This window comes from Ornithorhynchus anatinus, chromosome 16, assembly GCF_004115215.2.
Source record: "Ornithorhynchus anatinus isolate Pmale09 chromosome 16, mOrnAna1.pri.v4, whole genome shotgun sequence".
Lineage (NCBI taxonomy): Eukaryota > Metazoa > Chordata > Mammalia > Monotremata > Ornithorhynchidae > Ornithorhynchus > Ornithorhynchus anatinus.
Window position 1 is genome coordinate 18,910,641 of NC_041743.1, and position 12,819 is coordinate 18,923,459.

Sequence of the window (12,819 nt, forward strand, 5' to 3'; positions counted from 1 at the left end):
TGTGCAGAGCACTGCACTAAAAGCTTGGGAGAGTACAATATAAAAATATAACAAGGTTGGTAAACACATTCCCTCTCTACTTTAAGCTTACAATAAATACCACTGATGAAATTGCTTTTTATTTCTTCAATCAGGATTAAGTGTATTAATATGGAAACACTTCATAGTTATTTACTTTTCTCTTAATCCTCATATCAGTACAGTCAATCAATCAGTTTATCAATGGTTGTAAGAAATCAGCAAGGTAAAAATATGTTGGGGCAAGCCGATCGAGTGCTTTAAATCCTGCGGTAAGGAATTTCCATTTGATTCGGAGGTGGGCGAGCAACCACTGAAGGTTTCTGAGGAATAGGGAATAGTGAGTCAAATTGATTTTTGAGAAGAATGACAGGGGAACAGACTGAATGAAGAACTGGAGTGGGGAGAGACAGGACTTGCTATGACCAAGGAACCATGTGGGGCTAGCCAGTGCATTTTAGCTCAGTTGTGGAATTAGCTATGATGATCTCCAAAACCTTAACAGATGCAGGGACCATGTTTACCTCTCTCTTGTCTATTTTTCTTACAATTGCTCATAAAAGAGTTAATTACTGATTTCTCAGGCACTGATCCTTCTTTTGGGAATCTGGCAAACACCAGTCAGTGATCTTTACTGAACACGCACTGAGGCAAGGACCGTGCTAGGAACATCTGTACTGGGTCAACTGGAGGTGGGAGGTGGGAAGGAGGATACAGAGGGCAGGCGGGAGGAGTGTGAAGTGTCACTTCATCCATCTGTGGATGAAAACACAGTTTCTGGTAGTGGCCAGCTCCAACGCTGACTACAGTTGGGGAACAGGGATGGGGAGGAGAGACCCTTCATCGTCTGCATTGAGCAGAGGACCTAACTAGGGTCTTTGGAATGGAAAACCTATCCCTTTAGGTACTGGGAAAAATATGGCAGCAATCTTAGGGAGCCTGGAAACACAACTGTCTTTACAAGAAATCAAGTGGCACATGTCCCAAAAAACCACAACTTCCAAAGAACTCCACACTTTTATTCTTTCAGGACAAGATGCTGTGGCAACAGAGACAAGAGGTGAGTTTCTGATTTCATCTGTGAATTCAGCCATTCCCTCAGCCTGAAATGCTGTATTAGTGTAGATACTGAACATGTGATTCCTAATAGACGAGGACATTTCTCCCAATTCTATCCAGGAAGGCAAAAGTCAACCTTTTGCCAACCACATTGTAATTGCCTTACTATAATTTTTTATGGCATTTGTTAAGCACTTACCATGTGACAGGCACTGTACTAAGCATTGGGGTAGATACAAGGTGTTCAGGTTGGATACAGTCCATGTCCCAAATGGGGCTCACAGTCTTAATCCCCACTTGAAAGATGAGGTAATTGAGGCACAGAGAAGTTGAGTGACTTGCCCAAAGTTACACAGCAGACAGGCAATCAATCATTCATATATATTGAGCACTAACTGTGTGCAGAACACTGTACTAAGCACTTCAGAGAGTACAATATAACAATATAACAGACATATTCCCTAGCCACAATGAGTTTATAATAACTTTACTGCACGGAAGGCGGCATTGGTAAACCACTTCTGTATTTTTACCAAGAAAACTCTGGATCCACTACCAGAATGATTGCTGATAGAGAGTGGGGCGTTCTGGGAGACGGGACACGGGTGTGTCCGGTGTCGCTATAGGTCGGAAACGACTTGACGGCTAAGGCAAGAACCGCTTAGAACACTGCTCTGCACACAGGAAACACTCAATAAATATGATTGCTTGATTGCTCTTCATTCATTCACTTTATTCAATCGTATTAATTGAGCACTTATTGTGTGCAGAGTGCTGTACTAAGCACTTGGGAGAGTACAATGTAACAATAAACAGACCCATTCCCTGCCCTCAGTGAGTTTACCCATAGTAAGCACCCAAAAATAATAATAATGTTGGTATTTGTTAAGCGCTTACTATGTGCAGAGCACTGTTCTAAGCGCTGGGGTAGACACAAGGGAATCAGGTTGTCCCACGTGGGGCTGACAGTCTTCATCCCCATTTTACAGATGAGGTAACTGAGGCACAGAGAAGTTGAGTCACACAGCTGACAAGTGGCAGAGCCGGAATTCGAACCCATGACCTCTGACTCCAAAGCCCAGGCTCTTTCCACTGAGCCACACTGCTTCTCGTCTAGAGGGGGAGACAGTCATTCATATAAGTAAATAAATAATGAATATATAAGCACATAAGTGCTGTGGGTCTGGGAGGGGGGACGAATAAAGGAATCAAGTCAGCAGAAAAGAAAGGGAGAAGAGGAAAGGAGGTGTTGGTCAGGTTAGGCCTCTTGGAGAAGATGTGCCTTTATTAAGGCTTTGAAGACCTGGCAGATCTGGGATTAGAAGCCAAGTCTTCCCTACTTCCAGGCCCATGCTCTATCCATGCTGCTTTTTACTTTGTTTGTCAGGAAAGTCTAAAATTGCTGGTCTCTCAATCTTTCCCAGATTCCTGATAGACTGAATTCCAGATCCACTATAACAGTATTTGTCATGCACCACCCACCAAATCCGACAACTGAATTACATTATGAGATTCACTATTTCAATGTTGATGTTTCCTCCCTCTAGACTCTCAAGGGCCACAAGTTTATCCAAGTTTGCTCTTATAATTTAATTCAAGGCCTGCTGTGCTGTGTAGCCCAGAAGAGGGGCTCCATTCAACAGGTTAGCTTTTAGGATGAGCAGACACTGGCTGGTCCTTCTTCAAACAGTATTCATTCACTTAATCCTATTTATTGAGTGCTTACTGTGTGCAGAGCAATTTACTAAGCACTTGGAAAGTACAAAACAGCAATAAAGAGAAACAATCCCTGCCCACCACAGGCTTAGAGTCTAGAGGGAGAGACAGATTTCAAATCAAGTGAATAGTTATCAATATAAATAACAGTCTAGAGGGATGGAGAGCAAATCTGTAGCGCTGATGGTCCCGGACCAGAGGAATGGACCCTCACCCTCTCCCCTCCCCACCTCAGGGCAGGGGGACCATGCTTCTGGGCTCCTGGACACTCTGCTCAGCAGGCCCGCTCCCCAGCCTTAGAATCGTGTCATGATTTTATTATTATTATTTTTATTATTATGGCATTTGTTAAGTGCTTACTATGTGTCAGGCACGGTACTAGGCCCTGGGGTGGATACTGCGGAGAAGCAGCATGGTTTACTGGAAAGAGCATGGGCTTGGGAGTCAGAGGTCGTGGTTCTAATTCGCTCATTCAATAATATTTATTGAGCACTTACTGCGGGCAGAGCACTGTACTAAAAGCTTAGGAAGTACAATTCAGCATCAAATAGAGACAATCCCTGCCTAATCCTGGCTCTGCCACTTATCAGCAGTGGCCAGCTAGGGCAGATGAAAGTTCAGACAATGGCTGGGAGAAAGTCACTGATGGAATCAATAAGGTGACTTGCCTCCTAGAGTGACTTGGCCTCTTCCCGTTGGAGCACTGTGCACACTTAAAGAAATTTCACTTTTCCTCCCAAGCAGTGCCACTGAGACTGGTGAATGGGAGCACCCGCTGTATGGGGCGTGTGGAGCTGTATTTTCAGGGGAACTGGGGCACAGTATGCGGTGATTCCTGGGATATGAGAGATGCCCAGGTGGTCTGCAGGCAACTTGGCTGTGGAGAAGCTACATCTGCACCAGTCAGGGCCCATTTCGGGGAGGGTTCTGGACGTATTCTCCTGGACAATGTGAACTGCACAGGCAATGAACTTTCTCTGGCAAGCTGTTCCCACAGTGGATGGAGCATCCACAATTGTAACCACTGGGAGGATGCCGGAGTCATCTGTACAGGTGAGTCTTGGTGGCTGGCCAATTGGAGTTCAAGGAAAACCTTCCTTATGCTCAGGAGTTAAGGGGATGAGATGAGAGTTCTGTATAGTTCCCTTGGAATTCAATCATTAACACAAGAAGAAAAGATTTTAACAGAGAGTACTAAAGCCAAAGTTTGCCAGATCAATTTTATGGTGGTTGAGGTTTAAGACTGGCAGGCCCAAGCTGAGGATCTGTCTGACAAAAGTAAAATGTATAGCAATAATAATATTTGTTTACTAGTGCTTACTAGGTGCCAGGTACTGTACTAAGCACTGGGGTAGGTAGAAGATATTCCATCCTCATCCTCCTAGACCTCTCAGCTGCCTTTAATACTGTGGACCATCCCCTTCTCTTGGATATGTTATCCAACCTTGGCTTCACTGATTCTGTCCTCTCCTAGTTCTCCTCTTATCTCTCTGGCCATTCATTCTCAATCTCCTTTGCGGGCATCGCCTCCCCCTCCCATTCCTTAACCGTAGGTGTCCCTCAAGGTTCAGTTCTCGATCCCCTTCTATTCTCCATCTACACTCACTCCCTTGGAGAACTCATTCGCTCCCATGGTATCATCTCTATGCAGATGACACCCAAATCTATATCTCCTTCCCGGTTCTCTCTCCATGTCTCCAAGTTCGCATCTTCTCCTGCCTTCAGGACTTCTCTACTTAGATGTCCTCCTGCTACCTCTAACTCAACATGTCCAAAACAGAACTCCTTATCTTCCCTCCCAAACCCTGTTCTCTCCCAAACTTTCCCATCACTGTAGACGGCACAACCATCCTTCCTGTTTCACAAGCCCGTAACCTTGCTGTCATCCTTGACTCCACTCTCTCATTCAACCCACATATCCAATCTGTCACCAAGTCCTGTGGGTCTCACCTTCACAACATTGCCAAGATCTGCCGTTTCCTCTCCATCCTAACCACTACCATGTTAGTACTATCACTCATCCTACCCCACCTAGTATACTGCATCAGCCTCCTTTCTGACCTCCTAAACTCCTGCCTCTCCCCACTTTACTTCACTCCACTGCCTGGATTATCTTTTTACGGAAAAGTTCAGGGCATGTCACCCCCCTCCTCAAAAATCTCCAGTGATACCTTTGTATCAAACAAAACCTCCTCATTATTGGCTTTAAAGCTCTCCATCACTTTGCCCGGTCCTACCTCACCTCCCTCTCTCTATCTACATCCCAACCCACCTACTCCAATCCTCTGGTGCTAATCTTCTCCCTGTGCCTTGATCGCGCCTCTCTCGCTGCCAACCCTTGATCCACGTCCTTCCTTTGGCCTGGAACACCCTCCCTCATCAAATTCACCAGACAATCACTCTTCCCCCCCTTCCAAGCCCTACTGAAGGCACACCTCCTTCCAAGAGGCCTTCCCAGCCTAAGCCCCACTTTTCCTCAGTTCCCACTCCCTTCCGCATCATCCTGAATCACTCTCTTTGTTCTTCCCCCCACCCTTCCCCACAGTTCTGCATCACCCTGACTCAGTCCCTTTGTTCTTCCCCCTTCTCTCCTCCCCACAGCGTGCACACACACACACACACACACACACACATATATATATATCTATAATTCTTTTTATTTATATTGATTCCTGTTTACTTGTATTGAGTCTGTCTCCCCCTGCCCCCTCTGTGGGCAGGGATTGTCTATCTTTATTTGCTGTATTGTACTTTTCAAGTGCTTAGTACAGTGCTCTCCACACAGTAAGTGCTCAATAAATATGATCAAATGAATGAAGATATCAGGTCCCACACAGGGCTCACAGTCTAAATAGGATGGAGAATACCCATTTTGCAGATGAGGGAACTGAGGCTAAGAGAAGTGAAGTGACTTGCTCAAGGTCACACAGCAAGTATGTGGTGGAGCTGGGATTAAAACCTAGGTCGTCTGACTCCTAGGCCCATGCTCACTCCACTGTGCCACAGTGCTTCTAAAGTACTAGGTCATAATAATAATAATGTTGGTATTTGTTAAGCGCTTACTATGTGCAGAGCACTGTTCTAAGTGCTGGGGTAGATACAGGGTATGTGGCTGAGAGCTTTGCTTGGGGATAAAGGGGAGAAACGGGGTTTAGGGTTAAGTGATTTACAAATTAAGTTAATAACCAAATTAACCTGCTTTCCTCTTTTACTCCGAGAATAGCCTGGGTCAAGAGAATTCACACAGTGATCCTTCTGGCTGGGTTTTGGGGAGAACACCCAGCACCGTTCAAAGCCCAGAGTTTCACTAACTCAGTCCATCCTCATAGTGGAGGAGCTTTAATTCCATTGGGCGAGGACTCAGACCCCTCCCAGAATACTTCAAATGACCACAGAGGAGAAATGGGAGGTGGAAAGGGAGGATTTAGCCCTCTTGCTAGATCTTGACCTGTAAGAAGATGAATGGTCATCTTTATGGCCATTATCCAAAGATGACACCTACATATATCCATTTGCCTAGTGACGATGATGTACCACCCATGACCCTGTGGCATTGAGCCAGCCCAGGGGCACTTCCGCTCTGGCATCAGCCATGGCTCTGTTCCTGGGAGAGTGTCTGGAAATTATTATATCTTGGGGTCAATCAGTGGGAGCCCTTCCACCTTAAGAGTCTGAGAAAACACTGTTTCTCAGGGGACCCAACACCTGCTTTCCAGTCTCATCACGTCTGGCCTAATGTAACAATACTTGTAAGATTGTAAAAGTGTTTCTGTTTGGGAGCAAGCACTCTACGGCCAATTGAATGATCTAGACTTCGGTGTGGGAGTTGAAGAGAAGGGGCTAAAGAAACATTGTGGCCTAGTGGATAGAGCACGGGCCTGGGAGTCGGAAGGACCTGGGTTCTGATCCTGGTTCCAATGCTTTTCTGCTGCCTGACCTCAGACAAGTCATTTAACTTCTCTGTCCTTCAGTTACCTCATCTGTAAAATGGGGATTAAGACCGTGATGGGGATTAATGGGATTAAGACTGTCCCATGTGGGACAGAGACTGCCCAATCTGATTACTTTGTATCTACCCCTGTGCTTAGAACAGAGCCTGGTTCATAGTAAGCATTTAACAAATACCATAAAAAGAAAAAAGTAAATGTTATTTCACTCTACCCAAGTAAAACCACACAGTTAATAATCAATTAATGGTATTGAGCACTACAACAAGTTGGGAGAGTACAATACAACAAAGTTATTAGACATGTTCCTTGCCCGCAAGGAGTTTACAGTCTAAAAAAAAAATTGATTTATAAAGGAATACAGAGCAAACTAAACCAAAAGGAGAATCAAACGGTGGTCAAACAAGGAAACAGCAAAATATAATGCAAATTAAGAAGAACAACTATAAACCCAGGCACCAAGAACAAAACTCAAAATAATCCCAAACATAATAAACCCAGTGAATACTATAGATAAAATTTTAAAAAGGAGAGTCACAATAACCCAATACGATGGTAGAGCAGAATGAAATATAAGTAAAACTGAGCAAAGTAAACTCCTTTACACATAATAAATCCCCAAATAATCCTAGGCATATAAACCAGATGACACTCCCACAGGGGGAATAAATACAAGTTGTAATGATTAGTGAAGGAGAGGACAATGGAGGAGAGGTTTCAGGAGAACTAACTGTCTAAAGAGACCACGGCATGTTCCAGTTCGTGACCTCAGACTAACTGTAGTAAGCTGATCACCATAGTTCCATTCAGGGTTCAATCGCTTTGTCCTGGACACCATTTGATTATCATAGTTTAACAAATACCCACAGAAAGGGCAGCTCTCTAAAATTATCCTGCAGGTCCAAGTCAAGGAGTCTCTAGAAAATTTTGACCTCCATAGTCTTTTGAGGGATGCTCTTCTACAGGGAGGCTGTGGGCTGTGGAAGAGCGTTGTCCAGAATTATATGTCTAGAATTCTCTTTCAATCCCACTTGTCTCTGGGACCATAAGATTCTCTCCCATTCCCCCACCTGCTCTCAAAGTTTCTGATATTGCAGAACTGTTCAAATTTTTCTTCTGCTTCTCTTTCTGTGGAGATTTCTGGGGAAAATGTCCCTTTTCCCCCAATCAGCTATCACATTTGTAGTCTATGTATGTAGAGACAAATGTTATAGGCAATCCCCTTAAATCCCACTCTCCCTCACTGTCATGTCACTCACTATGGGGAGCATTTCCGGAGGATTGGGCTGTCACCTTGAAAAGCCCTGCTAAGCCATTGGTCAGGGCCAGCACAGACACAGCTATCCCTTTTAGGGCATACTTGAACAGAAATCCCCCCTTTGGAGCCCAGGTGGGACAGGGACTGTGTCCAACTTGATTGACTTGTAGCTACCCAAGTGCTGAATGGTGTTTAACACATAATAAGCACTTAACAAATACCATTTTAAATAGGAAGAAATACCTCTCTCCGAATCTCACTGCAACCTCTGCCTTTGGCCTCCAGATTTGGTCAAAATCCTTCCCTACTTTCCATCCTGTTTTTCCCATGGCTAACACGGGAATGCTTCAGGTCCAGACCCTTTGACATTCTAATCCAATCCCACTGCATCTTTCATGTGCTTAGCAACATAGGGTTTGGTCATGTATTTAGTTCATCCTTGTAAACATGGACTATCTGGTCAAAGATTTCTAGACTCGATACCTTTTCTTCAAAATTACAGTAAGCTAACATTCCTTAAAATTCAAACCCAAAACTCCAAATAGATCACCAACACCCAGGTCTGTCTGTGGCCTACCTTCCCAACAGCTAAATTAAGTGATAGTGACATCTTAACATATAGAGACTGTTTCTTAGACTTGAAGGGACACACCTTAATTCCACAGCTAGAGAAAAGAGTTTTCCTCCACTCCTGACACAAGAGAAAACAGAATAGCTTCTTACTGTCGCTGCTCCTTTGCTTCCAGGGAAAAGTAGGGTTTTTTTCATTCCTTCTCTGCAATTCCCTTGCCAACTTTTTATAAGATCTGTGATTGAGTGTTGAAAATACATAGTTATCCCCAAAGACTGACTGTAATTCTGCATAGCCCAGCTGGAGGAAAGGATGAGCTTTATTGCTGAATATTCAAAAGGTAGAACTTATGATGTCTGTCCTTAAGTAACTTGCAGTCTAATGGGAAAGAAAGAAAGGAAAAAGTATTTGCCAGCAGTGGGAATGAGAGAAAAAGCAACGCTGCAAAGGTAGATAGAGTGAAGTATGGTAGAATGAATACAAAACAAAGTGCAAATGAATATGAAGAGATTTCATCTGCATGCTAAGAAGTCTGGCATGCATACAAATGTTAAAGAAATTGCAGTGTGAAACTGTATCTCCCATTTTCAACTCTGAGATTGAGAATGGATGGACAGGTCACTGGTATACATAAGCAGTATCTGCTCTTTGGAGTGCCTCTCACCCAAATGATGATGAGGACATTCTCTTTCCCGTTGCCTACAACCTGACTAGATGTTATGGAAAAATTAACCTCTGAATATGGCCTCACTGTTGTTCCTCTTGCAGGACTTCCTTCCAAACCAGAAGCCCCACCTGGAAATCCTCCTATGTTTTGGAATAGAGCTCAATTCCCCATGAAGCAACCATGGCCTCTTCCACATGAGCCAGGCCCACTATCAGGTTGGAAACAACTCACATCTTGATGGCCCCCATTGACCACTTAAATCTTATCCACTTAAAGCTGAGGGGGTTTAGAGTCTATTACACATGTAATAATTGTATCCTGGCTTTGTCTGTGTTGTCTGGGTTTGGATTTTCCCTGCATTGCAGGGAATCTGGGCAATAGGTACAGTGGAGGGGAAACCTGGGTCGGTGAACTCGGGACGTTTAGGCCTGAAAATGCATCCTTGTGTCTGCCTGTTGTATCTTCAGAATCCCCACTCCACTGTACCAGTTGCTCCTATTTCCTTTAATGCGATATTGATCCTTCTCCCACCAGGAGTGTTTCTCAATGCCAGGGAACACCTGGTAGTCTACCAAAACCATGCCAGGGTTGGAGATTGGTTAGGAACACCATTCAGGTTTGGAAAAGTCCAAAACACAGAAAATCTGTCCACTGGGAGCAGGGAGCCAAGAGTCAAAATGGCAGCCAGCTATCACATTTGGCTGGGACGTGGCACCAGCAGAGATGAGCTTCAAAATCTCGATCCTACCGGCACAAGACAATCTCTACTCCTTCTGACTTACCGCTTCTAGTTATGTTTGTTAAAACTGTTTGAAGCAAAATTTTCCTCCCACAAAGAATATATATATATATATCCTCATACATTTATATAAGATATGTATATTCTAAAGATATATTTGTTCCATGAAGGAGCAGCCAGTGATCAGAGAAACCTCCAGTGTGTAACACCATGTCAGAGGATGAGCTAAGAAATGTTACATGTCAGGGAGGTTTACTACAGTAGCTCATGAAATAGAGGAAATTCCTGATGTCTCAGATGTTCATTCTTCTTGGAGTTATTTGGCTCATGATATTTAATATGCATGTACTGAGACAAAGATGATATGAGCACAGTTTTAGGGAGAGTTCAGTTCCAACGGTGACTGTGATGGGAGACCAGGAATGGAAAGGAGAGGTTATTTCACCCCCTGCAAAAAGCAGACACCCAGACCGGGCCTCTGGAAATAGAAAAAATGGAGCCCATTGAGACTGGGGAGGAAAAAAAACAGTGAACATGGAAACATGACTCAAGAATCTTTCTCCTTCAAATGTCATTTTTTTTGGATAAAACCAAAGATAACTTCTCTGTCTGACAGAAAAAATGATTTTCCCCTAATGGCATCCAGGCAGAACATGAAGGAATGGCAAGGATCTCCCATGGCAACTGTTTGGCTCCAGGTCTAATGGAATGTCTCAGCTGGTCCAAGGGTCTCTGGAGCTATTGATGGCAAATTGGGAAACTCTCCTTCATTTTCTTGATCGCTGCTTCGTACTAAGGCTAATCATACTGAGGCCACAGCAATTTTCCAAACAGTCAATCGATCAATCATACTTAGTGAGAGCAGACTATTTACCAAGTTTTATAGTGCATTATTGGAGAGTACAAAAAAAGTCAGGAAGATCCTTACCATCCGAGAGTGTACTGTCTAATGAGTGAAACATAAAAGGAATTTATGTACAGATAATGAAAGCAGTGAAAAAAATTATAAAGGTTGATGGCAAGAGTATGTCACAATAAATAGAAAAATGTGTGCAAATTCATATGAAAAGATACTCATCAATAATAATAATAATGTTGGTATTTCTTAAACATTTACTACGTGCAGAGCACTGTTCTAAGCGCTGGGGTAGATACAAGGTAATCAGGTTGTCCCACGTGAGGCTCACAGTCTTAATCCCCATTTCACAGATGAGGTAACTGAGGCACAGAGAAGTTAAGTGACTTGCCCACAGTCACACAGCTGACAAGTGGCAGGGCCGGGATTCGAACCCATGACCTCTGACTCCCAAGCCCGGGCTCTTTCCCCTGAGCCACGCTGCTTCTCTATCAATGCAAAGATTACTCATGTAAATCTAAATGCTAATTAAATTGCAGCCAGAAAATATTGTTTTTCCTTTTTTAAATCTGAGATTGATTTAAGGGTATAATGGAGTATTTTCTATTTGAAGCAGTTCTAGAATGAGAGGTTAAGCAAATCATGTCTTCCTACCTGTCCACACACTAAGTGTATTTCTACTCTTTAAAAAAAGTATGACCTCACTCCATGCCCTCATTGCTGTTTCTCTTGCAGAGATTCCTTCCATGCCCAAAATCTCATTTGGAAACCTTCCGATATTTGGGGGTAGAGACAGAATCCCCATGGAGCAGCCATGGCCTGTCCCACCTTTTCCACACCCTGGTAAGAGGTATTATTTTTGTATTTGGAGTCCCTCCTGAGAAGGCCATGTTAATCTGTGTCATCAGTGCATAGAACAGTCTTGGCAGATAATAAGTGCTTAACCAACACCATCATCAAGGAACCTGGGTTATGGAAGTGATGAAATATCTCATAATTTAGGATCATTTCTACTAACTCCATTTGACTGTCCCAATCTTTTCGTGCAGTGCTCTGTACACTGAGCCCAATAAATGTCATCGATAGATTGATTGAATTAATCCGTATTCTTCCACATCATCCTTGTCTCAGAATCCAAATGTCTTCTAGGTACAAGACTCTACAGCTTTTATTTTATTTTGTACTTATCTCAGTCCTCATCTTTCATGTTGATTTTATTTTTATTGATTTATCTTTTTCCCTTGTGAGTCCATCACCAGCCCCCTTACTCCCTAATCTTAGAATAAGAACCCCTTGAGGGGCAGGGATCATGTTTAATTCTCACCCATATATTCCTTCCCAGTACTTATTAAAGTATTTTACTCACAGTGAGCATTTAATAAATACTATTACTACTATTAAAGCAGCATGCCAGAAAAGCATCTGTCTGCTTTGTTTTTGGTTAAAACCAAAGAGAGATGATATAGCCATTTAATGGAAAATAGGATTTTCCCTTCATGATATTCAGTCAGTAACTACTTGGCTCCAAGTCCAAGGACAAACCACAGCTCCTGGCTGCAGGCAAGGCAACTCTCCTCTCTGTTGATCACAGCTTCCTGCCGTGATTATTCACACGAGGTTCGGAGCTAGTTGCCAATTAATTGATCTATCGATTAATCCTATTTGCCAAGTGCAGACTATATGCCAAACTTTCCACTAAATTATTGGAAGAGTAAAACTAAAGAAGATGGCATGATCCTTATCCTCCAGGAGCTTCGACTCTGAGACACACAAAAATGATTTACAAAGAGTTTAAGTAGGGTAAAGAATAATATTATAGTTCTTTAAAGTAAGAATATGGCAGGATATGTAGAAAAAGCAAATATAAAGGAAAAGCTGTACATTAGTACTAAGGTAACTTGTGTAAGCATCCATGCTAATTAAATTGGAGCCGGAAAATATTACTTTTGCTTTTTCAAATCTGAGATCGACCCTAATGTATCATTTCA

At 43.1% G+C, this 12,819-nt stretch overlaps 1 long non-coding RNA gene across 1 annotated transcript; it reads left to right on the top strand.

Moving 5' to 3' along the window:
* Positions 1–1,044: 1,044 nt before the first annotated feature.
* Positions 1,045–11,662, top strand: LOC120638883. The gene is made up of 3 exons (XR_005660909.1): positions 1,045–1,078; positions 9,338–9,451; positions 11,567–11,662. It is a non-coding gene; the product is annotated as an uncharacterized LOC120638883 (long non-coding RNA).
* The last annotated feature ends 1,157 nt before the right edge of the window (positions 11,663–12,819 follow it).